This window comes from Delphinapterus leucas, chromosome 15 (assembly GCF_059928025.1).
Source record: "Delphinapterus leucas isolate spDelLeu-1000000601 "Yukka" chromosome 15, BTC_Dleu_Yukka2, whole genome shotgun sequence".
Taxonomy (NCBI): domain Eukaryota; kingdom Metazoa; phylum Chordata; class Mammalia; order Artiodactyla; family Monodontidae; genus Delphinapterus; species Delphinapterus leucas.
The window spans coordinates 50,403,772-50,427,127 of NC_143143.1; the positions used below are offsets into that span (position 1 = coordinate 50,403,772).

General features: G+C 42.3%; 2 pseudogenes; one reads left to right on the top strand and one right to left on the bottom strand.

Annotated features, from left to right (window-relative positions):
- LOC111165644 (thioredoxin-like protein 1 pseudogene) overlaps positions 1 to 9,544 on the bottom strand; it is a 43,089-nt pseudogene extending 33,545 nt beyond the window's left edge.
- A 4,254-nt stretch (positions 9,545 to 13,798) lies between these two features.
- On the top strand, positions 13,799 to 21,681 carry LOC111165645 (large ribosomal subunit protein uL6 pseudogene; annotated as a pseudogene).
- Positions 21,682 to 23,356: the final 1,675 nt, after the last annotated feature.

The following is a 23,356-nucleotide window of genomic DNA, read 5'->3' on the forward strand; positions in this document are numbered from 1 at the left end:
TTTAAATTTAATGTACTTATTGATATATTAGGGACTAAGTTTGCCATTTTATTTTTCTTTTGTTTATTCTCTGTTTTTCATTTATGATTTATTTTTTGCCTTCGTATGAGTTACTTAAACATTTTTTTTTAGAATTGCATTTGAATTATCTGTAGTGTTCATCAACAGTGTATCTCTTCGTGTAGTTTTTTTCTAATGGTTGCTCTAGGTATATATACAACTTATCCCAGTCTACTGTTGTCATCATTTTACCCATTTGAGTGAAGTGTAGACGATCTTACCTCTCTTCATGTCCATTTATCCTCCTGTTCGTAATATAGTTTTCTTAAACATTTCCTCTACTTACTTTGATAACCACATCAGACAATGTTATAATTTTTTCTTCAACCATCAAATATAATTTAGAAGCCTCAAGAATAAAAGGCAATTCTATTGTCTTTACTTATAATTTTGGTTACTGTATTTCCTTGTTTTTGAGGTTCTAGGGTTTCTTCTTTTAGCATTTTCTTTCTTTTTAGAGAATGTCTGCCCAACTGAAACCAGAACATCCTAGCTCAACTCAGTCCCAATTGCAAGCCTCAGATTCATGAGCTAAAGAAACAGTTATTGTTTCAAGTCACTAATTTTGGGACAGTTTATTATGCAGCACTGTTGTGGTAATAGGTAACTGATACAGAATGGATGGGAAGCCCTGTACACAACACACACACACACACACACACACACAACCCTCCTGCAGACCCTGAAGTGTAGAGAAGACTGAGATTATTTGTAACCCTTGCACAGAGCAAGCCCAGACCAATGGCTTCTCAGTCTGTGCTTAAGGACAATCTTTTCCAGATTCAGAGAATCCCAGATAAAACAAGACTCCGAGGAATGCTGCATTCCTTTCTAAGACTTCCCTCAGCTTCCCAGGCAAGATGTAGAGAGGCCAGAGAAGCCTTCTCTCCTAGAGGTCAGGCTCTAACTCCTCATTTAATAGATCACATTCCATATCTTCCACTCTTACTGGCCCATTATGTCCCTCCCTCTCTCTTTTCCTCATGGTATTCTGTGTTGTTAAGGCTGGCTATGGGCTTTCTCTAATTTGTATAAAAAAATCAAGAATCCTCATTACACTCAAAGGAGAAAGGAGTATCTCTTTACAAGTCCTACCAAGGCACCTAGGTCTGTTCTAGAATTAGGTTAGTGCCCCTTCAAGGTAGAAGATTTTAAAGCCTTGAGAAAATTTAGAACATACTTATTGCTAAATTCCAGAATCCCTGTTTCCACAAGCGGGGGTTGTCTCTCTCTAGCCATTCCCGCAAGGGCTTTCTTTTTATTTTTTCTTAGACCAACGCTGTCCCTGGACTCAGAGGAGTCAGGATAAGGCTTTATTTAAGATTTTTCTGTTTCTAGCCTTATCTAGATAACTAGCCAATTGTCTTGTTTGACTCCATGTGAAGGGATCCTAAACCATGCTGCGAATCAGGGGAGGGATAAAGGGAGCAGTGAGCATTTTCTGAGGGACCATTTCCTTTGGGGTAACATGCTGGGCAGTGGGGTATATCATCTGAGGCTTACAACAAGCCCCTGATGTTGCTACTATTATTATCTTCATTTTATGAACAAGGAAATGAAGGTTCAGTAAGGGGAAGTATTTATCAAATGTTACTCAAGAAACAGATCAGTGTTACTTCTATAAGCCTACCAGACCTTGCTAATTACAGGAGAACATCCTCTGCCCCCACCCCACCTTGCCCCCAACACGCTTTTTTGAAATTTAAGAAAAAGTAAAGGAGATGATAATATGGCAACTACCTAGTATCTATTACAAAGAATTGGTCAATGCTGACATTTTGTCTCATTTGTGGTAAATATTTAAAATAAAATGTTAAATAACTTGAACCCTCACTTTCAACATCATTTACTATCCCCTCTCCACTCCCACCTCCCAAAATAAATCTCTACTATAAGTTTAGTGTTTTTCCTTTCAGCCCATTTTTCATACAGTTCAAAGACCTTTCTGGGGGTAGAAAGTTTCATTCTCCCTACTGCTTCCTTACAGGGATTTTGGGGATCCCATACCTTAGAAAATGTCAGTGACCTCTGCCTGCCCTTTGTGCTTTGGCCCCCCATGGTTTGTGACGTTGCTGCACAGGGCAAGTTCAGACAGAGTGATGTTCTTGGTAGAGCTGAAGTGGTCCACCACTGCTACAGCAGACACGACTCTTTGTTCTCAACTCATGCTGTGAATTGTTCAGTTCCATTTTGTTTCTGGAGCTGCAGGACAACTTGATATGACGCTATCTAGTGTTCCAACCTTTGCCAGAAAAAGAAATGAGGCGTCACCTCAAATAAAGCAAATAGACTTTAAAACAGGGAAGAAAAGATGTTATTACCAGAAGAACTTAAAACCAAAGCTTGAGGGGTTTTTTTCTTCTTTTTTTTAATCACCATTGCACTGCAGGAGTTACTGTTGGTGTCCCTATATCTCCCTACACTTACATCTTCGGTGCACAGCTACCAGGACCTGCATACCTCTGGGACCACTCTGCCCAGTCTGGGAGGCTGAAGTAACGGGGAACCCGTGTGCCCTAGGAGCAGTCCTCAACAAATGACTGCTAGGAATTGATGTATAGATATCTTAGTTCCTTCTCTCAGGTAGGATAACAAAAAGGCATGTGTCCAACACTCCCAGAGTTTTCCAGTGGAATTAAGCTCCATCTATGAGAGTGCTGGCTGGCCGGGTTACGCACACTTCACCAGATGCTTTCCTCTGGGTCTCAAACCCTACGCCCCTACCAGTATTTCCTTCACTTTCCAAGTAACCATTGAAACCACTGGCTTTGGAATCTTTGTCTCAGGGTCTCCCAAACTCAGAAAACTCTTCTGTGGTAGATTGCAAAATGGCCATAAACTCCACCTTCCTCTACATCTTTACTATGTGATGTTACAGCTTCTCCCATCCAGCAGTGGACTGGTCTTGGGTCTTGCTTTGGCCAATAGAATGTGGTGGAAGTGATGGCATGCCAGTTCCAAGCCTAGGCTTCAAGAAAGTATACAGTACTACTTTTTCTCAAATATTCATGAGCATTAATAAATGGTTGTTCTAAGTATTGGGTGATTCGTCAGGTAACAGAAACTAACTGATCTAAGTCCTTATATGAGACCACCTCTTGCATGTATTTCCTTGAATGAGAGTATTGTTTACCTTAAGGAAAAGCATCTTCTCTGGCACAGAGAGTAAATGACCTTCTCAGGGTTGCCCAGCAGAATGTGAGTGCCAGTAGCCGTCAGTATCCTGGTTTATTACTTTGTTCCAGGGCCTCTGTGCTGAATCACCTTGTCTGGGTTTGCCTGCTAGCTGCTGCGTTTTCTCTCCACCATGGCTGCCAGCCTGGCTGCTGGTTTTTTCCAAAGCCCTCTTTTCACAGAGCCGTGAGGTAGGAGGGCCCTGAGTTTTTATGGATTTTGCCAATGACATATGTGTCTGATAGGGATTCAAGTGCTTACAAAACTGGCCTGAAATGCAGAGCTCACCATAAACACTGTAATTGCTAGACGCTGGAAAATTTATGGAGCTTCAGAGCCAGCAGGATGCAGAGGAGCAACATTGAATAGAGTAAGTCTGGCTGCTTCATCCTGGCTTTGCCTTTGGTCTATGAAGTTATTTTCAGCTCTAAGATGCCAGGATGCCAGAATTTGAGGACTGAGTAGGGCCTCATGAAAATGCAAAGCCGAAAGGCATGGGGTTAATTGTCTAACTGAAGGAAGTTCTTATAGGCTAGAATGGTGGTTCTCTATAGGGTCCCTATACCAGCATCACCCGGGAACTTGTTAGAAAAGAAAATTCTTGGGCCCCATCCCAGACCCTCTGAATCAGAATTTCTTGGGATGGGGCCCCAGTAATCTGTTTTACTAACCCTCCAGGTGATTTGAATGCAGACTCAAGTTTGAGAATTATTGATCTAGGGGCATGTTATTCCAAATGTAGCTCACGGTGTTGGCATTGCCTGGGAGCTGGTTAGAGAAGCAGAAGCTCAGCACCATCTCCTCAGCCTTCCTGAATCAGAATCTGCATTTAACAAGACCCCCAGGTGATCTGAGTGCACATCAAAGCTGAGAAGAGCTGGGTATACATTTCTAATCTCAAACCTTGAAGTTTGTGATTCACTGGGTCTGGGGTGGGGCCCACTAATTTGCATTTCTAAGAAGCTCCCAGGTATCACTGATGCTGCAGTTTTGGGGACCACACTTTGAGCAGCAAGACTCTAGTTTTCAGGCCAGGCTTAGAATCTGGTCATGGGAGGGTTTCAAGCCAATCCAAATTTGAGCCACTCTGGACAGACCTGCAGGCTGCACACTGCTCAACTCCAGAAGGCACCATTCACAGACTCTGAGGCAAGGACCTGGAACCCAAAGCTAAGTAAGATAAGAGGCAAGAGTTGGGTAAAGAGTGGGCCTTAAAGAGAGTCAGAACCAGGTTTGAATCTTAACCTTGCCTCTTACATAGTTGTGTGATCTTGGGAAAACCATTTAACTCTGTGTCTCAATGTCCTCGTCTGTAAAATGGAGATGGTCATACCTGCCCCACTAGATGAGATACTTAATGGTCAGTACACAGAACAAGCCCAGCAAATATTCGTCTTTTCCTTTCAGCCAAGGGAATAGAAATGTCAGCAGATGTGCTGTCTCCTTCTCCTCCAGTCTCATCCTGGCCAGTGGCTTATTTGTCTGCTTCGGGCTGAAGGCCAGGTAAGTGTGATGGGCTTTTCTTTAGCGCTCCTAGGGGTCAGATGAAGGTGATACAAGAATAATGCAGGCTATTTATATTAGGAACACTTCCCATGGGTTTGTAAAAATCAATTCATAAAAATGACCAATGTAGCCAATTTCAAACCACACCTACCTACCAAAGTCAAAAAAGACAGGAGCATCCCTGGTCCTGCCAAGGCTCACTGTGATGCCCCTGGCGCCTGGAATCACGCAGAGGCTTTGCGAGGGCACCTTGGTGTGTCGGGCAGGGAAATCTGCCCTCCTCAACTTAAAGGATACAGTTAAGCCATTCCTGTGTTTCTTCCTTTCTTTTCTTTTCTTTTTTTTCTTTTTTGAGAAAAAGACACTCAGTGATGCTCTGAAACAAACATAAAGACCAAATAAAGTATATATTGGGGGCAAGGGGAAAGCCATTTGGGGTACAGAGCAGGCAGCAAGATGCTATCAAAGCTTTAAAACACAAACCAAACAGGGCAATGTTAAGAGGCCAGGTGAACCTTGACGGTGTCAGAAACTAGACATCCCTAAATTTGCTTTTTTGCACTTAGGAGAAGCAGAAGAAAGGATATGTGTTTTTTCTCCCTTTCTTTTTAAATTCAGGGCTGGTCGTATTTTTAGGAGGAGGTGGAACGGCCGCTGACTTTAGGCAGGATTTCAGCCTGAGACAGCCACTAGAGGGCGTCAGAGATCCAGAAAAACTCCTGTTTCTGAGAGAAGCCCCAGGGAGGGAGCTGAAAGGTCTGTTCTGGGTGGGGTGTTTGGGCATAAGCTGATTCCTGAGAACCTTCTCAGCAGGTGTTCACCTTCCCACGAGAAGGCAGTAGCCAGCTCTGTAGGAAAGTTAGATAATTAATTGACCAATTTATTCACTGTAAATGATTTCTGCATGCAAGCCTCTGTCTGTCCTTGGTGTGAAAGTACAGATGAGGGTGTAGGACTTTTATGAGAGTCTGTAACTGAAAAGAAGCCTAGTTGTAGGGCTCAGGGGTGGTATCAGGAACAAGCTTGGAAGCTGTGGACCGTCGTACCCCATTACTTCCATGTGCTGCCCCAGTAAACATAAAATCAAAATACAAACAGCATGTTTGTAGGCAAATAGAGTTTTGAATGAAGTTCCAGATTGCCACCGTTAATGTGTCCCGTATAGAAAATTCTAGCGCTGTCCTGATTGGGGATTTACAGTGTGCGCTGAAGCAGAGGTATAGCTGATTCCTCTACTGCTGCTCAAAAGGTCCTTTAAGTGTTCATTAACACAGAACACCGTAGAACTTAGAAACTCACCTTTCCTGGAGAGATCTAGAATACAGGAGGGGCTATCTCAGTAGGGGGACATGGTAGAAAATGGCCTAAAAAGGTATGATCTAGCCAGAGGAACTGCTGGTCATGGGAAGCAATGGGGCAGAATGGGCACCGCTTGGTCCACCAGCCTCTGCTAGGGAAGAGATCCCTCAGCCCCGCCCTTATGCCTCTGCAGCTCCCTCCTGCAATGAAGACCCTTTGTCAGCATGACCTATACTTCCTGCCCTCGCTCCCATCCTACCACGACTGGCAGCAACGTTTTTTTTTTTTTTTTGCGGTACGCGGGCCTCTCACTGTTGTGGCCTCTCCCGTTGCGGAGCACAGGTTCCGGACGCGCAGGCTCAGCGGCCATGGCTCATCGGCCCAGCCGCTCAGCGGCACGTGGGATCTTCCCGGACCGGGGCACGAACCCGTGTCCCCTGCATCGGCAGGCGGACTCTCAACCACTGTGCCACCAGGGAAGCCCCTGGCAGCAACTTTTGTGAGTCAGGAAGGTTACAGATCAGGAAGAGGTGTTCCTTAGAGCAGGAGTGGGGTCTCCCACTCCATGGGTGTGCTCCAGGAGGGCTGAGTCCCAGATGACTTGCAAATATGGTCTCCTTCCTGTGGAGAGCTTCTGGGAAAGGAAAGAAATTGGCTGGGCTTCAGTGTATTTCCTCGGATGTAAGAGAAAGATGGATAAAATAAATGAGATGAGACCAATTCTATCAAGTAATACAATGATGTTTCCCTTTCTAATAGAAATTTCTTTTTCAGAAGCTAAAAATTCCGTGAACCTCTTAAATCCTAGTTTACCATGGATACAAGGAAGAAGGTCCTTCTTGTCAGACTCTCTCTTGCTGTCTGGATCACTATGGCCAGCCCCTCTGGCTCCCCTCCTTCCCAGGGGTAAAGTCAGCGGCATCAATCCTCCTGTAGGTAATGCCTGCCTTTTGGCAGTCTTTGCTCCTTAGTTCCCATCACATCAAGTCCAAGAATCTTTACCCGGTTTCCAAGGACAGGCCATCTCTTCCACTTAATACCTATCTGATACTCCCATCTTGCTGGTCATCTCACCGTTCAATAGAAGGATCCCTGACATGGAGCTCTCTGAGCATTTGTGTGTGCTGTTCCCCTTCCGTGGGAACCTTTCCGTGTTGCTGGCATAAAACCTGAACCCAAGCTACATTTCCTCCAAAGAGGCTTTCCTGTCTACTTCACCTTATTGATTACCTCTTCCTTTGAACTCTCACATGTTCCTATAGACACTGGGGGACTTGATCCAACAATGTTTTGTTTTGTTTTTTTTTCTTTCTGTTATTTTAGGAAACTTGATTGTAGGCTGACAATTAGATGGCTATGTCTTTGAGGACAGAGGTTTGAACGTAGTGTCCCAAGACCCCAACATGATGACCCCATGCGCACGTTAGAAATGCAATTAACATTTTCCCAGTTAACTCCTCTGCACCCTTCAGATCTTAGGTTCAACCTCACTTCCTAAGGGCAGCTTCCCCATTGGATCTTAATCTCCTACTATAGTTTCCCGGAGAACTGGGACCTCATAGAATTCCCACAAAAAAACACTCCTGCACAGTGCTTCTGAAAGACAGAATCTTTAAATTTTGCTTTATTTTATTACTCAGTTCCTTCCATGAGGGCTGGGACAATGTCTGGTTTTGTTTAGTGCCTAGGGCAGTGCCCGGCACACAGCGGGGCCTCTATATTTTCTTAAAAGAATGAATGCATACTGGTGGGAGGGAGTGTGACATGGACATCTTGCGGAATGAGGAGGACAGAGCTGAGGATGCTAACCTCCTGGGAGCTGGTACCCTTGAGCTAAACAGAAGTTAACAGCAGAGACTCGGATGGGTCAAGTCAGCAAAATCATTTTGGAATCATTATTGGTAATGAGTGACATGTTTTCTCAAAGATTTTGTGAGGAACTTATAAAAGTGATGCATGTTCATCATGGAAAATATGTAAAGTTTAGACAATTATAAGGAACCAAAAAAAGTAACTCCAAGTCTACCAACCAAAGCCTTTTATAAAAATAATATTTTCTTCCAACACTGGTTTAGTGACTTTTTTTACATAGTGGAACAATTTGGAGGTGGGGTCTACACAGAGCTCCCTGCCAGGACCAAGATCCAGGTACACACAGGTGTAACTTACTCATTAACCCACCCATGTTTGCTTCCTTCCCATCACTGCCATTTCCACAATCTCCCCTGTGTTTCCTGGAATCACTTCCCACATAAGCCATTTGCCCTGCTTCTGGGGAACCTAGTCCGAGACCGCACCCCCCCACTTCTTAACTATGAGTTCAGGCACTGCCTAGATTAAAGTTTCCCTCTTCTTTTTAACTAAAGTGGACGCTAAAAAGTCGAAACGATCCAACGTATATTTTAAGGCACAGGATAGAAATGCAAAACCATGCCAGGTTGCTGACTCTTTGTCATCAGAACTTCTGATAGGAACATTCCCAAGAGGGAATAAATTATACAGACTCTGGTCTCTTTGGAGGTGACTTTGGATTGTTCTTTATTTCTCCTCTCTTTTGTCCCCTCATTTCTTTCTTAATCTGCTTCCTCTATAGTAGAGGGTATCCTAAACCGAGCTGTTTTTGCTGCCAATCCCTAATTAGGTTTCCAGATACACACACAAACCTGGATGTGATGCTAGGCTTGCTATAAAGCAAGTTCATATGCATTTTATTTGATTCATAGTTACCACTAGTTCTAAAGGCCTGATGCATGCCGACCAGTGTCTACTAGGTTCTACAAGAGATTCTGCAGGGGCTACTAAGACACTATCCTTGTAGGGAAGATAAGACACATACACAGCTGGACTCATGCAGAGCCAAGTGTGATGTGTCAACTGAGGGGCACACATAGGCTGAAATAAACAAGCAAACAACTCGAGGAATTCAGAGAAAGTAGTGAGTCATTCTGGATGGAATCCGAGAAAGCTTCATGGAACAGGCTAAGAATGATGGGTGGGTTGGATTTTAATGGATCAAATGGGTCAGGACAGAGGGAGAAGCAATCAAAGCTTCCCCTGTCTCAGTTCCTAGGGGACTCCTATCTGATGTCAAAAGCTAAGACTGCTGCTTCCCTTTCCTTCCCCACAATGGTTACGAAACCTTTGGAGTTTCCTTCTATCTCAGCTCCTCCAATACCCAGTGAGGAATCAGCATCATCTTTCTGATGTAAACAGACTGGGCCAGACCCAAGTCCAACCAGAAAATAGGCATATCATTGGGGAATGCATTTCACTTTAGATATCAGAACCCCATCTAACAGGGGTCTAAATAAAAGGGACACTGATTGTATCTCACGTTAAAAGAAAACCAGAGATAGGCATTGGTTGCTGCTGGTTCAGCTATTCAGCAATCTCACCAAGCACCCAGGATTTTTCCATCTTCTTCCTGCCTTCCTCAAGCTGTTGGTTTTTCAACCTCATGCTGCTCACCTCCTGGTTGCAAGTTGGCTGCTATGGAGTCAGGCATCGCGACTGCCTCCGAGGCAGGAAGGAGGGAGGAGGGCGGTACCGGAAGTCTCTCTTGTGTTCAAACAGCAAAAGTTTTCTCAGGAGTCCCCTGCCAATCTCTACTTCTATGTCGTTGACTAGAATTGGCTCAGATGGCCCAGCTGTAAAACATTCTGGAAACTTGGGCATTTCACTTTTTAGATTCTGTAATTACAGAAAGCAAGGAAGGAGGGATAAGGAATGACTGCAATGATGATGCTACAAATTCTGCCACCCCTGCGGAAAACATCACCTGCTGTGGCCAAGACTCTCAGAGCCTTCCTTGCTCCTTCTTGGCTGATAGCTCGTTTACCAGTCAACTATAACTGAGCCATACTATGTAAAAAAGCGGCCCAAATCTCAATGGCTAATAATAAACATGCATTGTCATGCTCACAGTTTCGCTGATTTGCCAGGGTGGCTCTGTTCCATACATGTTTCACTCTTCTGGAGCCAGAGGAATGATGTGGCAGAACTCTGCACAAGAGAAGCAAGCAGAAAGTGTGCTGCCTCTTTGTGTGTAGGCTCAGAACTGACTCACTGCCATTTCTGTCCATGTTCCACTGGCCAAAGTAAGCCCACGTGGGTCCAAAGCAAGATTTCTAGTGGAAGGAACTGCAAAGCTATTTAGGGAAGGGTATGGGTACAGTGAGGGGTGAGGAATGAGGTGATCTAATAACGTTATCTGTGTGACAGTGGTGGGGGGCCAGGATGTGAATGTGTGTCCTTGCAGGTGGCAAATGTGCTTGGAACACTACTGAAGGCAGTGCCTAGGCAGTGAAGTGGCCTCAGGGTGGTCATGTTAGACCAGGTGTGAGGGAAGGGATGGACACAGGGGGCTAGTCCTTTAGGGAAGGCAAAGCATGTTGTACCCTGAATCACCTTTCGCGGGTGGCTTTTATTGATTGAATGTGTCCAGCAAAAAAGGGTTTTGAGGCTCACCTTCTCATCAGATATCAACTCGGCATTTTCAGGAGTCTCGGTCTCAGGCAATTCGTAACCTCAATCTCCCTCCGTGTCTGGGTGTTTTCATCCCCCAAGTAGGAACTGAGTCCTGCTTTCCCCAGCAGAGGCAACTGGAGATGGTCTCTTGATTTCTCAAGGAGTATTTTCCCAGATAAACCCCATTTACTATAATTCCTATAACTTGATTAAACCAAGTATTGGGACAATAAGAATAGAATAGAGATGGAGACAATTCCTCATGATGATCACAATACCCAGATTGTTCCTTGGTGCCATTACATTAACCAGAGTCAGAGTGTCTTTGACAGGAGGAATGCACTGGTTTAAATTTAATTAAACTCTGACATATGCTCAGAGAGAAATCACAATACAGGCAAACTGTATTTAAGGACATAGGTATGCCTTTGAAAAAAAAAGTATATACATCCTTAACTCTGACAATAGGATTCATTCATTGATCCAATAAACATTTTCAGTTGTCTCTCCTCTCTCTGAAGCCTACTTTGACAGAAAGAGCCATATATGAACTCATTTGAGAAGGCAATGGATCTTCTAAGAGAAGTATATAATATCACATTTTTGCATGTTTATTTAGTGGAATTTTTTAGAACTTGTCATCTGCCAGACTCTATTCATAAACTGTCTATCTTATATTTCACACATATTAGCTTATTTAATTTTTATTATAAATGTGATAGGTAGGTCCTATTATTGTCCCCATTTTACAGATGGAAACTCTGAAGCACACTGAGGTTACACAACTTCCTCAAGGTTAAGTAACTTGAAAAAGGTGTGGACTCCCAAAAGACTAATGGAAAAAGGAGATGGAACACCTGACAGATGATACAGTATTTCTAATGAAGCCACATAAAATCTGAATAACCATAATCATTTTGGGGGGAACCAACTAGCCTTCTCATTGCCAAGCATCTTGATTTGACATACAAAAGATTTTTCCTGCCCAGCACGCTTCTCTCTCTCCCTAGTGACAGCAACCTGATTTTCCCTGGGAACCACGCTCCCTCACTGAGTCCATGTGGTTTGAGTGGGCAGGTCCAACGCTCCATCTCCAAGGTTGGAATTCAATCAGGCCTGGGGATTATTTAAGAAATGATCAAGTGACCCAAGCAGAGGACAATGACCATCAGCCCTAGGACTTATGCTGGGTCTTTTAGGAAAGAAGCATCCTCTCTGGTAGGGATGTGAAGAACAGGACATGAGTTTGGGATAGCTGGCAGCCATCTTGCCACTGTTGGAGAAACTCTGAGATTGAAAGTAGTACAGTGGGCACTGATGTTGAGAGACTGAGATAAATCAATTCCTAAGGATATTATTTGAGCCCCTGGGTTCAGCCATGCCTGAGCTTCTCATTACAGAGCCTGCAGACTTTTTAGTTCCTTAAGCCCACAGAGAACCTTCATTGTCAAAGCCAGTTTGAATCAAGTATCTGTCATTTGTGACAAAGAGCCCTGTCTGAAAGTGAACAAGGTCACTTTCCAAGCCCATTCTTCTGCTCTGGGGGCCTCCATTCTTTCTGTCCAGAAGACCCTGGAGAGTTAGGCTGCTTTTCTTTCTTTGATGGCCTACAAACATCCTCTCACTCTTACATGAAGCTTCCCTTCTTCTCTAGCCATTGCTTCCTTATTGACACCAGTAACAAGAACACAGGTACTTTTTACTTAAAGGCTTCAGATTAATCCTTATGAAGAAAAAACAGGTCACCTCTAAAAGTAGCATGAAAAAGTTATAAAGGTGAAAAAAACCTCAGGCTTTTACAAGTCCTTGTCTCTGATGGAGTGTTTTGCTGTTCAGTATAGTAGCTGTGAGCCGCATGTATCTGCTGAGCACAGAAACTGCGGCCGTGATGAGTGAGAAACTGAACTTTTAATTTTATTTAATTTTAATCTAAAATTAAATTAAAAAACTTATACTTGATTCAGTTACTGAAGAACTTTTTTTTAATGTATGCTTGGGACCACCAGAGTACATGAATTTTTCTTAGCAACTGTATGTTTTATAAAATCTGAATACAAATCAAGTATTTCCAATAAAAATTTAGTATCTGAATTGAGACATGGTGAAAGTGTAAAACACATGTAAGATTTCAAAGATTAGTTTTGAAAAAGAGCAAAATTATTTTATTTTTATATTGATTACATGTTGAAATGATAATATTTTTGATATACTGAGTTTAAAATATTCTTAATATTAATTTCACCAGTTTTTGTTTTTGTTTTTCTTCAAGATCCACTCTTCTAGCTACTTTCAGATATGCAATAAGCATTATTGACTATAGTCATCATGCTGTACATTATATCCCCATGACTTATTTCATAATTAGAAATGTGTACCTTTTTTGACCCCCTTCACTTACTTCGCCCACCACCTTTTATTTTTTTGAACATGGCTCATATTATATTTCTATTGGATGGTGCTGGTCTATAGTTTCTGTCTAAATAGTGATTTGAAGACCCAACTTGTACTCTATAGGGTGGAGCTTATCAAACCTCTGAACCTGAGAGCTTTCAGGATGTGAGCTTTTACGCTGAAAAAACATTGAAGAAATGTGTCAACAACCCCTCTGATGTTAGTTTTCCTTATAAAAGTCTGGAACAATCTAATTAAACAGTTTTGATTATTATTCATGTTATTATTTGATCAGTGAACAATCCTTTGGTTTGTTTTCTTGGTCTATGTGATGCTTTTCTAGTTGAAGGGTAAAAAACATGAATTCCTGAAAATTTTATTTTGAAAAGAAAAAGGGATTTCCCCGGCAGTCCAGTGGAACTCCACGCTTCCACTGTAGGGGGCGTGGGTTCTATCCTTAGTCGGGGAACTAAAATCCCACATGCTGTGTGGCAAGGCCAAAAGTAATAATAATCAAAAATAATATGACCACCTAGAGGTGTGGGATAGGGAGGGTGGGAGGGAGGGAGACGCAAGAGGGAAGAGATATGGTAACATATATATATGTATAACTGATTCACTTTGTTATAAAGCAGAAACACACACCATTGTAAAGCAATTATACTCCAATAAAGATGTAAAAAAAAATAATCAATCAATCAATAAAATAAAAAGGGAAATATCCTATTTAATGCAAAATAGGAGATATTGTAGATTGTTTCCAGAAATCTTTTCATATTGCATATTTTTGTTGCTGTCTTGTCAATGTTTTCATTTATATATGTCTGATATCTTTATTGAAATAATCTGCCTACCCTGGGAAGCTTCATTTTTGCTTCATTTCTCCCACTTTCCAGAAATCATGACTCTAGAGTCCTTCTTCCCGCTCAGAAGCTGGAAGATACAGTTACAGCAGAAGGTAAAGAGGGCCCAAGTCTCAAGGGACCTGCCAACTGGGGGGCTCTGGTCCCACTGGGCCCCCTTCCCCATGGTAGGGACTTCTTCAGAATTTCCTTTTAAGCATTCAAATGTCCTCTGGCACAAACAGGTAACAAAACAAAAATATATGACCCTCATTCTGGAAAGCTGAAAATTGTAGGGTTTTTAAAGGACTTCATTGTAAGTCTAGCATACACCCTGCAAAGCATTTGCCAGCTTGCTTTCAGCTCCATTCTCCACACTCCCCTGTCCTCTTCTGCACTGCAGAGGGCTCATCCTGCAAACTACATTTCTCAGACTTCCCAGCCAATTGGCTTTTGGCTGGATTTGGCCTGTGGGAAATGTGGCCAGGAGACAGGAGATAGAAAGCAAAGGGAAAACAGGGAGAAGCCAGGGAGTTATCAGCTAGACCTCTCTTTCTTTCTTAAGATGCATAAATGTGGTGCTGACTTTGTGTCCTGTTTTCCAGCTTTTGTCAAATAGCCCTTAATTCTATGACATTATATGGAAAAAGTTAAAGTGCACACTAATGATTACACATTTATATATAATATTCTTAATAGATTATAAAAATATATGTTCAAATATGATTAGGATTGGTGGAGTGGGTCAGGGAATGCAATTGGCGTTATGGCTAAAGGGGACCTGAGGTTCAACTGTAATGAATATTGTACTTTTTTACAAAACAGAACGAAAGGCCACAAACACAAAGAGTTAATAGCTATTAATCCTGGATGGTGGAAAAGAAAAGAAAAAAGAGAAGTCACACTTCTAGATATTTTGGGGGAGAAGAAATTACTTTACCATAATATATTTTTTCTTTTCTTACTTAAGTTTTTCCAGGAATTATTTGAGTATAGCTGTATTAGTTTTTTATTGCTGCTGCAACAAATTACCACAAACTTAGTGGCTTATAACAACACACATTTATCATCTTATAATTTTGGACATCAGAAGTCTGATACAGGACTCACTGGGCCGAAATCAAGGTGTCAGCAGGGCAGTGATCATTTCTGGAGGCTCTAAGAGAGAATCTATTTCTTGTCTTTTCCAGCTTCTAGAACCAGCCACATTCCTTGGCTTGTGACCTCTTCCTCCATTTTCAAAGCTAGCAAGATTACATGCCTTTGGCCATTCTTCTATAGTCATATTTCCTTCTGACTACAACAGGGAAAGATTCTGTGATTTTAAGGACCCTTGTAATTAGGTTGAGCCTACCCAGATAATCCAGAATAACTCTACATCTCAAGATCCTTCACTTCATCACATCTGCAAAGACCATTTTGCCATGTAAGGAAACATAGTCACAGGTTCCAAGGATTAAGATGTGGACATTTTGGGGGAAGGGTCCATTATTCTGGCTACCATGATAATGTGCAGAGGGAAGACATCCTTCATTTGTAAACTAAAGGCTTTTAAAAGCCCCTCGTCCATCTAGCATGCCATCTTTCTGAGAAGACAAAGTTTTTATTCAGGTTCAAGTCCACAGCAGTGAGGGTGTTCACCTTCTGATTATGCATAGCTGAGCAGGAAACTTGCTGTACATTTTTACAATAGAAGACAATGAGAAATTCACAAATTCATTAAGATGGTTTTCATCAGGATAGTGGGCAGATCTCAAATTAAAGTTATGACAGAGAGCTGTTCTGTAGATCCCCCTCAATGAAAAGACAAGCATCATTTGGTCTAATTGTTGCTTAGCTATAGCCAAACATTGGGACTGTAATGACAAAACAGTTCAATGAGATATTACATTTTGCACTGGTTGCAGTGGTTCTGCTAAAAGCAGGTTCTGGTTCTTTTGAACCAGGATTTTGCTGAACTGGTTAGTCGTCTAGAAACTGGGGCTTGGAACTAATTATTAGGAAGTGTTAATGTTCTCTGACCTATGATGAATAAGCCTTCCTTCCTGAGTAGATTAACTTCACTTTAAGGGAAAGAGCTAATGAAATTTAGAACCTCCCAAAGAGATCATAAGTAGACATTTGATTAAGCAAACAAGTTAAAGCAAGAACTTGGTAGATAATCATGAAAACGGTCCTTGCCAAGTTCTTTCGCATTTCATTGAGCAATTGCATTCCTCCAGCAAACAAAGGACTAGCATGTTAGATGTTCAAGAACTTGATGGTTATGCAATCAACCATCAGAAATGTTCAAGCTGCCCTTCCAGTTGATCCAGGGTAACTGCTTTTTCCCATCATCCTTGAAGCATTTGTATGGCTTTTGTCTGATTCATTTCTGGAAAACTATTTTAGCAGGTAGAAATTTTTCCAAAATTTAAGATGCAAGAGAGGGGAAATTTTTTTGATTTTATAACTCAAGTCAAATGTAGTCCATCAAGGTTAGCAAAAAGTCTAAAAGTATTTATTATTTTTCCTTGGTTCATCTCTGTTACGTATTAGTGGAAACCAGGAAAAATGGGGGTCTGGCTTCTGGGCTGCCAAGATATATATCACCCATCCCAAACTGGGCCAGTAAACTGTGGGCAGCTCTGTTGTCAGTACCTGCCTTCTCTAGACCTAGCTGGGTACCGTGAACTTCACAGCTGCCCTCAAGGATACAGTGCCTTGTGTTTTAAACTGATTCCCATGAAGCCTCTCCTTTCTGGGTATTTCCACTTTTGAGGTACAGCATGGAAATTGAGACTTCTATCCTCCCTGGGCTTGAGAAATCCAACCCTGCCCCTGGCCTGGCTTCTCGGCCTGTGAGGGGGAATGCGAAATCACCTTTTCCTTCAATCATGAGTATTTATTGAATCTTGTCTTAGTGTAGGTCCCCTCTCTTGTAGCAGACCCTGAGACAAGAATTCAAGTGTAAGTAGTTTACGTGGGAGGCGGTCCCAGGAAACACTAGCAGGGAGGTGTGGAGGTGACACAGGAAGGGTAGGCAGCCTTATGGAGCAAGTTACCACCATGGGCGACCAGAGCTCAAGCCTAGTGGGAAACTCTGGGAGCTGATGTACAAGACTCAGAGTTGACTTATGGAGGGAAAGGGATTTGGGTTATATATCCACCTGCCTCTAAGCATCACTGGTGGAAGGCTGCCAGCGGTTAACTGCCCAGACTGTCCAGCCTACTGTGTCTGAGTCCAGGGTGGCTTCCTGCTGTTTGGGAGGACACCCTCCGGTGAGAGATGAAGATACAGGCAGTTGGTAGTAGAGCGAGCTCACATTGCAATGGTACCACCTGAGGGGCGGTAATTCAAAGGCTTGTTATTCCAGCTATGAGGAAGTCACTGAAGTAAGTGCTGTACAAAAGCTTAGTTACTTCAGTCAATACATGAGGCAGAGTATCTGTGTGTTGCTGACTGTATGCTTAGAATAATGCTGTAGGGGAAGCAATAGAAACAGGAAGTATGATGTCCCACTGATTTAAGGGGCTTACTAATAGGGAAGATAACCTTGCTTCTACCATGCAACACGGGCAAATGGACAAAATATAAATAGTGCATTGGCATTAGGGGAGGATTGGAATTCTTGGGAAAGGCTTCATGGAGAAAGTAGGAAATAAAGGAAGGATAGTGTTTGTAGAAACAAAGCCAAAGCCTGTATCATCTGAGGACCAATGAGACAGATGGCATGGAGATGGAGTTAGCCTAGCATGTTGATACGTGGTGAACAAGCCCATGGGACCGAGGTTGATGGACCATATTCAAGTGAGTGGGGATCTCTATGCTTGACAGGGTAGGGCAGGGCCAACACTGAGACGTCTGAAGGCAAAACAAAAAAGTCTTCGCTTGTTATTGTCCTAAAGATGTCAGTCATTGCCTTGAGCCTACAATCCCTCTTGAAAAAGCCCACCCATGTCCACTGTACTGTTGAAGAAGTGGCTGTGTTGGGGCAGGTGGCCCTGCTTCTGAGGCAACATCTGATTGTCATGGAGCAGATACCTGCCCCAGGTGGGCTAATCAGATTCTGGTGCTTTGAATTCTTCCCCTGGCACTTGGACCTAGGGCACTAAGAGATTGAATTATTTTGTTCTCTGTAGAGACAGGGCAAGGCTTCTGTTCCCTTAGTAAGCTGCAGCCATGTGCCAACACAGCACATTAGAGTAAAGCATCATAGAAAATATTAACTGCAGCAAAAAAGATGAGTACGAGTGCTAGGAGAATCAGAGAAGAGAGACTATGTGGCCCCAACACATTTAAGGTGACTTTCTAATTCCCCCAAGGCCACAGTGTACCTCTGGAATTTAAGTCTTTTGTAAACTTTCCATCTAAGTTAATGTGAATGGGTTTCTCCTCCTTGGAAATCGAGAACCGTTAACTAAAACAAGATGGTAACCACTAACTTGCATATTTCCAGTGCTTTGATTCTCATTCCTCTGAGTTGAAGTCATTTGGTGATCCCCAGAAGAAAGCCTTGAGACGAGAATCATGTTCAAATGGTTTATTCAGGAAGGGCTTCAGGGAGCCCTTAAAGGAATGGGGGAAACTTGATGGGGAAGGGAAGGAAGCCAAGCTGGTGGTGAATTCACATCCATCGATGGGGTCTGCAGAGGGCGCTGCAGCGGAAGTCCCGCCTCAGGGCTCCGCCTTCTTCCCTACTGAAACGAGCCCGGCTTCCCCTTTCCCTTTACTGCCCTGCACTGTCGCGGGCAGGCAGAGGTAGATTAGGCAAGATCATGGCCCTCCACTCGTGTACAGTCCAGTTGAGGGAGACAAACTTGCAAACACGTATAGGCGACTAGAAAAATAGCTGCTGGTGGTGGAGAATAAGAAAATCTACATCCAAAGGAAGTTCTCTGCAAACAGTGAATGATTTAACATGGATAGGCCGTGCTCCCCCTCAAACATATTAGAATCACTCAGCAACATAAGCATGGTTGATTTCCTCCCAGGTACTATTTTTAAAAATCGCTTCCAGAAAACAGAAGTTCCTGGAAAATGACTGTTGAAGGAAAGTGGTTATAACCTGGCTGGAGCCCAGTTTATACTCTGCAGCCTTGATCCGAGAAAGAGAGTAGTAAATATCAAACCCAACGGCTTGGTAATATTCCATTTTACATATGCGCCACATCTCCTTTATCCATTCACCTGTCGATGGACACTTAGGTTGCTTCCATGTCCTGGCTATTTTAAATAGACCTGCAATGAACATTGTGGTATATGTATCTTTTTGAATTATGGTTTTCTCAGAGTATATGCCCAGTAGTGGGATTGCTGGGTCATATGGTAGTTCTATTTTTAGTTTTTTATATATATACTACCAAGTGTAAAATAGATAGCTAGTGGGAAGCAGCTGCATAGCACAGGGAGGTCAGCTCGGTACTTTGTGACCTCCTAGAGGGGTGGGATAGGGAGGGTGGGAGGGAGACGCAAGAGGGAGTGGATATGGGGATATATATATATATACATATAGCTGATTCACTTTGTTATACAGCAGAAACGAACACAACATTGTAAAGCAATTATACTCCAATAAAGATGTTAAAAAAAAAAAAGCAACTTGGTAAGATTGTTGTATGTTTTTCTTTTCCCCCTGAAGGTATGTTTACTCTTTCAGTGACTAGGAACTTAACTGTTTAAAGTATGTTTGGTCCTGGGGTCGAGTTGCCAGGAAAACAGTGGGCATTTGCTTGTGATAATGTTTTGTTTTTTTTTTTCCCAGTATGGTCTCTATTTAGTGCAGGGTTGGTGAAAGTGTGGACCAGTATCCACAAGGCTTTCAGGAACCTTAAACTGATAAAGCACAAAGCTTTCTCTTTATTATGAGCAAATGATGTACCATATGATATCATTTCATATTTTATACATATAAGCAAGTGCTACATACTAGTAAGTGACTATATGAGGAATTAATTATTACTAAAATTTAGTATTCATACCTTTTTTTTTTCTTTTGGCTGTTCCTCGCGGCATGCAGTATCTTAGTTCCCTGACCAGGGATTGAACCTGTACCCCCTGCATTGGGATTGCAGAGTCTTAACCACTGGACCACCAGGGAAGTCCCTCATATGTTTTAAATAGCACGATATTGGAGTTTAATAAGAACAGTTAAGTCAGGGTTCCAATGGAAGTTGGTTTCCACCGAATTTTTCACAGCACTGGAAAACGTGCACTGCTGCTGTGCACAGGCGGGGAGTACAAACTCCCACAAGGCTTGGTGGAAACACTGATCAGTGCACCATAGTTGGTGAATTTTCTTATGTGGAAAAATGCTGTTTTAGTATGGGTTTCCCCAGTAGACTCTGAGATAAGGATGTGAATGCAAGTAGTTTATCTGGGGGACGATCCCAGGAACCACTGGAAGGCAAGTGGAGAAGGAGACAAGGAAGGAAAGAAAACCAATCAAAGGGTGTGCAAATGAGCAGAATTCCTGATGTGGGCAGCTGGGACTCAGGCCTCTGGGGACTCTTGGGAGACTTTGCATAACATGCCTCAGTGTTGCCCCACCTGAGAGGTGAGGTTTGGGGTATTTATCCGACATTTTCCATTGAATGACTGTGGAGGGCTGCTTCTGGAGGCATTGATTCACAGATACCTCCAGCCTGCATGCTGGATCATGCACCTGCAACCAGAGAAAGCCCTCCAGGAGAGTGGCAAGAGGTTTATAAGAGGCTGTCAGTGAGGAGAAGTGTTGGAAGAGAGGACCAGCAAGAACTGGGCAGGACACAGATGCTCTGACAGCATCTACCTGGGATGCAAATGTCCATGAACAGTATTGGGGGCCCATCGGTGTCTAACCACTTGACTTTAGAGCACACGTGTGTTGCATTCAATGCACTATATAAGCCCCAATTGCTAAGTCGTCAGGGAGAACCTTATGTTAAGAATGCAATCTTAAATTTGAATCCCAGAGGATAGGAAGAAGCCAGCCATGTGAAGAGGGGAGAGTGGTCCTGAAGTCTTCTGCATCAGTTTTCCCATTTAAATTCTGAGTCTAAACAAGGAAATTTAAATCCTTGATTGCTTGAAGAGTGATTCTTAGCAATCACATTCTCATTCAGAATAAAATTATTTTTAGCCCTCCTGCAGGATAAACTTTCAGATTTTCTATTTGCTACCATTTCAACATCATGTTTCTCTCCTCTAGTCAATTTCTCTTTGTCCACCCATTAGTCCACTGTCCTAACCCCACTCTTTTTGCTGCATCTACTGCAAGAATGAAGACCATTCTCAAAATCAGACTGTCGACATTTCAGAAAATGTCGACATTTCAGAAAATGTCGACATCACTCTGAAGGGATGCACAATTATTGAGAAGGGCCCAGAGGCACCCTGTGGAGGGACTTCAATCATATTAATGTACAACTCAGTCTCCTTGGAAAGAAAAAAATGAGGCTCCGGGTTGACAAAGGATAGGGAAATAGAAAGGAACTGGCAATGGTGCACACTATCTGTAGTCATGTACAGAACATGGTCAAGGGTGTCACACTGGGCTTCCATTTACAAGATGAAGTCTCTGTATGCTCACATCCCCATCAACGTCATTATTTAGGAGAATGGTTCTCTTGTTGAAGTCTGAAATTTGGGGGATGTGAAAAATACATCCACAGGGTTCAAATGAGGCCAGGCATTGCTTGTTTAGTATCTCAATGAGTTCATTTTTGAAGGAAATGACATTGAACTTGTATCAAATTCAGCTGCTTTGATTCAGCAAGCCACAATACTTAAAAACAAGGATATCAGAAAACTTTCGGATGCTATCTCTGTTTCTGAAAAAGGAACAGTTCAGCAGGCTGATGAATAAGATCTACATTGTCCAGCTACAGAAGCAGCAAAATGCCAGCTGATACTTTGGACTCATCTGTGACATTTTAAAGATGCAATAAAATCTCTTGATTGGGGGAAAAATCCTAATCCTATTTTCACCAGCTGCTGCTTTGAGAGTTCCCATCTTCCATCCTAGATTTTTCTAATCTAGTTCCTTAGAAAAAAAGACATCTCATTGGAGACACAGAAATTTTCAGCCCCTTCTAAAGACAGTGGGGATGACAATCCAGATACCTGGCGCTGGACTTCTCAAATTTTTAACTTCCCCACTTTGTCCTGCCTCTCAGCTGAAAGGTAATTCCATATCTCTCAGACACTAGTCCGGAAGTTTGTCTTAGGATCTCAATATTCTGTAAGTAATTGTGTGGCATTGAGAAGGACTTAAATGAGTTTATGATTTTTTTCTTGCTATGGAGTCACTGTCAAAATTGTCTGAGTCACACTTCTCTTCTTTGCAATGTAATACACTCCCAAGGGACACGGGGCTTCACCTTGAGCACGTGCAGTAAGTAGTGTTAGAAAGAAGACTAAAAACTAAAAAAAAAAAAAAAAAAAAGCCATTTCAGATCTCACCTCTTAACAGATTTCCTGAAATCTTATCAATGGAAACAGCATCACTCATCAACATGCAGTGGCAGGGTCCCCTTAAATCATACTCCTCCATTGATGGCATGGCCCTTTTGGGGTGCCTCTGATAGTTCTAACTTTTGAAAGAATCGTTTTCTCCCATATGTATTTGGAGTTGTTGTCTTGTTTGCACATGGTTGTATTCTATCTTCCAGATATTTCTCACAATTTTTGTTCCTCTGATGGAAAACCTTATATTTTTCTGCACTATGATGGATTATTTTCATCAAGTTTTCTTTCATTGTATGGGCTGTATGATGGAAGTAGACACCTGTACTCAGTTTGTAATTTGATACAATTTTAAATAGCCCTTTATATATGACTTATCTGTTTTTATATCCAGCAACACAAGGTTAGCTCTCAATTAAGGCTGAATGAATTAAAAATTTAAATCATTGCTTTGAAGAAGGTCCAACTTAATCATCCATATGCAAATTTTAAGTATGTGTGTTAAAGGAATTCTAGGTATCTGGTTTTCTGACATTGTATCTTAAATCTTTTATCAACTTAGTTGAATTTGTTTATGTAGTGCTGAGTAACAAGGAAGAAAAAGTACAGTAAGTCCCCCACATATGAATGAGTTCCATTCTGAGAGTGCTTTCATAAGTCCAATTTGTTCATAAGTTCAGCAAAGTTAGCCTAGGTACCCAACTAACACAATCGGCTATAAAGTACTGTACTGTAATAGGTTTATAATACTTTTAACACAAACAATGCATAAAAAACAAACAAACACAAAATAGGTTTACAATACTTTTAACACAAATAATACATAAAAAACAAACACACACAAAAAAACATTTTTAATCTTACAATACAGTACCTTGAAAAGTATAGTACAACAGCTGGCATACAGGGGCTGGCATCAAGTAAACAGGCAAGAAGAGTTACTGACTGGAGGAGGGAGAGGAGGTGGGAGATGGTAGAGCTGAAGGATCGTCAGCAATAGGAGATGGAGGGCAAGCTACAATGTTACCCATGCCTGACATTAGTGCCACAGATTCTGGTTCCTTGCTGGATTCAATTCTATCTACCCTCTTGAAGAAACGATCCAGTGATGTCTGGGTAGTAGCTCTTTTTTTCCCTTGTCATAGATGACACGGTAGCACTGGATTGCATTTCCTGCATTATGAATCTCTTC